This window comes from Choloepus didactylus, chromosome 2 (genome assembly GCF_015220235.1).
Source record: "Choloepus didactylus isolate mChoDid1 chromosome 2, mChoDid1.pri, whole genome shotgun sequence".
Lineage (NCBI taxonomy): Eukaryota > Metazoa > Chordata > Mammalia > Pilosa > Megalonychidae > Choloepus > Choloepus didactylus.
The window spans coordinates 235,628,555-235,631,693 of record NC_051308.1 but is presented as its reverse complement, the minus strand read 5'-3'; the positions used below and the strand labels follow the sequence as shown (position 1 = coordinate 235,631,693).

Below are 3,139 nucleotides of genomic sequence, written 5' to 3'. Positions count from 1 at the left end.
TTATTTATCCAAGGTTAAAGGTGCCTGGGGGCGTGGCATATGTTTGTTATTGCTTTCTCTGACTGGATCCTAGAATTTACCTAGAAATTAACACATACAATGGTGGAAATAGTTGCTTTCAGTTGTTTGATAGTCAAAAATTCTAAAACAACAAAACTGAAATAAATGTGGTCCTATTGCAGTGTTTGGGCTGCTAGCCAGGGGCATATGTCCCCTCCATCCTGCCTGTGTCCCACTCCTGGAGAAGAGACCTGAAGTAAGTGAGGTGTAGAGCTGCATGGAGACCTGCGAAGAGCATTCTGGGAAGTGGGAGCAGCATGTGTGAAGGCTCTGATGTGGGAGCTTAGCTGGTGTGCCAAGGAATGGCAGGGAGGCCCATGTGGCTGCAGGGGAGCAAATGAGGTGAGGCCAGAGAGTTAGGGAAGGGGAAGCAGGGAGCTCATCTGAGGCCTTAGAGGTCCATCACCCATGTGTTGGCAGGACTGGTTCCTGCTGTACGTGTGAAGGCAGCACCCCCTAAGAATAGGGAGTGACTTTCTCTACACAGAGGGAAGAGCCACGAGACAAGCCTCTGGCTCAGATGGCCTGGTGCTGCATGGTTTAGAAGCTCTCACTTGTGTTAATTCCATTAACTCTCACAACAACCTTGCAAGATGGGCATGATTGTACCCATTTTCTGGATGAGGAAACTGAGGTGCAGAGAAGTGGTGGTGGTGGGAGAGTTCAAGGTGGCCTGAAGACATGGTGAATGGAGGGTCTGGGGATGTCCAGGCCGGGGCAGGAAGTCTCAGCAGGAGCTGGAGCTACAGGGGATGATGCTAAGGAGACTAGATCAGACCGATTTGCAGGGACTTGCATATTATAAAAGTTGGAACTTTATCCTGATGTCAGCACAGTATTAAAGAAGAAAGGGGCATGGTAATACCTGTATTAAAAATTCACTTTGATGTCAGCATTGGTGAGGGTAGGAGGGGTGGTGTGTGGGGAGCCAGGGAGACAGGTGGGAGGTTTTGACTCTAATCTAGGAGAAAGCTGTTAACCGTGTAAAATAGGTTGAGGGCTATTGTTGAGAGCGAAACAACCTGATATAGAAACAGATGGGAAGTGAGAAATGAGAGGAAGGTTGATGAAGACTATGAAGTTTTTTATTGTCTATAGCTTTTTTATTCCCTAGACCATTTTGCTCAGATTGGGGAATGTAGTAGACCCTCCAGAAATACTTGCTGAAATGGAATTCTCCAACCCCACACTTCCTTGCTGTGTCCTGATTGTACACTTTGCTATTTCTTCACGTGGATGTTGTCTCCAAATGGGCCGTATCCTCTCTAAACCAAGGTGTTTTAGTTTCCTAGGGTGTTCAAGCAAATGCCATGAAATGGTTTGCTCATGCTTTTAAGGCTGGGAAAATGTCCAAATCAAGACATCATCAAGGCAATGCTTTGATGTGGCATCCTGAGGCTGGCTGCCGGTGATCCTTGGTTCCTCTGTCACACTCTTGCAGTTTGCTAAAGCTGCAGAAATGCAATATACCAGAAACGGATTGGCCTTTACAGTGGGAATTTATAAGCTTACAAATTTACAGTTCTAAGGCCTTGAAAATATCCAAATTAAGGCATCCACAGGACGATACCTTCTCTGAAAAAAGGTTGCTGGCATCTGGGACACCTCAGTCACATGGGAAAGCCTAAGGCTGGCGTCTGCTGATCCTCCTCTCCCGGGTTTCATTGCTTTCAGCTTCTGGCTTCAGTGGCTCCCTCTCTCAGCTCCTCTGGGGGCTTTTTGTCTCTAAGAGCTTCTCTTGATTTCATCTCTCTGCTGCTGCATGTGTGTGTGTGTGTGTGTGTTTTTTTTTTTTATGAACATAGAACAAAGCTTTATTACATGAGCTAGGATGGGAGGGAGGAATTATTTGCCTTTCTGGGCCTTGATTTTCCTCAGATAAAACTCCAGCTCCTTGCTTCCTAGCACATAGCCATCCACTTGGTGACACTGGCCTGGCCTTGAAGCAATGCACGCAAGAAGCTTGCCCCGCTGGAGCTGCTCCTCAAGAAGACTGCTCATCTTGGCATTCTTTTTCCTTTCATCGTATTTCTTCTGAATTTTCTTTGATCATTTTTTGTTTAAAATTTCTTCCTCCTCAGGAGTCAGCTTGGCCCCCTTCTTGCAGCCCAGGGGCAGAGCACAGTGGGACTTTTACCGCTGCTGGTACGGTGAACTGTCAGTGAGCACAATATGGTTCTTCACCAGGGTCTCGGTGTGGACCAGCTCATTACTGGATGCATTGTAGACAACATCGATGATCCTTGTTTTGCGAGTACAACACTCAGAACCCCAGGAGAAGTTCCCTCAGGGCACAGTACTTCTTGTTGCCTCCTCACACCTGAACTGTGTGTATACAACGGGGGACGATCTCTGTTAGCAGCCTGGCATCCTAGCTCATACTTCCGCTTCTTGTGGTAGGGTTTTCTCTTGCCCCTGGTCTTGCGTTGTTTGTGCCAGTTGTCCTGGGAGAAGCCCATTGTACGGCACTGGCTGGAAAGAGCTCTGCATGTGTTTTTTCCTCTCCTAATGGACTCCAGCAATTGGATTAAGACCCCCCTTGAATGGGGTGGGTCACATTGCAACCGAAATAACCAAACCGAGAGGTTCCACCCACAATGGGTCTGCACCCACAGGGATGGATTAAAAGAACACAGCCTTTTCTGAGGTACATGACAGCTTCAAGCCAGCACACCCAGTGAGGCACATTTCTTTTCTGGGTTCTGTTTCAGAGTCTTGCTTCCTGTGACTTTCTCTCTGTCTGAATTTAATTCTGCTTATAAGGACTCCAGTAATCGAATTAAGACCCATCCTGATTGGGGTGGGTCATGCCTTGATAGAGGGAGCCTCATCAAAAGGTCCTACTTACAATGGGTTCATACCCATAGGAATGGATTAAATTTAAGAATATGTTTTTCTGGGATACCTACTGCTTCAAACCATCACACAAAGCATGCAATGTTTTCTGTACACTAACGTCTACATATTGCTAGATTATGTTACTTTCATTATCATTCCTCTGGCTCCCTTAGGAACGAGTGTATCCTCTAAGCAATTATAGAATTTTCTAAGTAAATGTCAACCACTCATCATCTCTCTC

At 46.4% G+C, this 3,139-nt stretch overlaps 1 pseudogene; it reads right to left on the bottom strand.

Moving 5' to 3' along the window:
* Positions 1 to 1,905: 1,905 nt before the first annotated feature.
* On the bottom strand, positions 1,906 to 2,519 carry LOC119527923 (annotated as a pseudogene).
* Between the last annotated feature and the right edge of the window lie 620 nt (positions 2,520 to 3,139).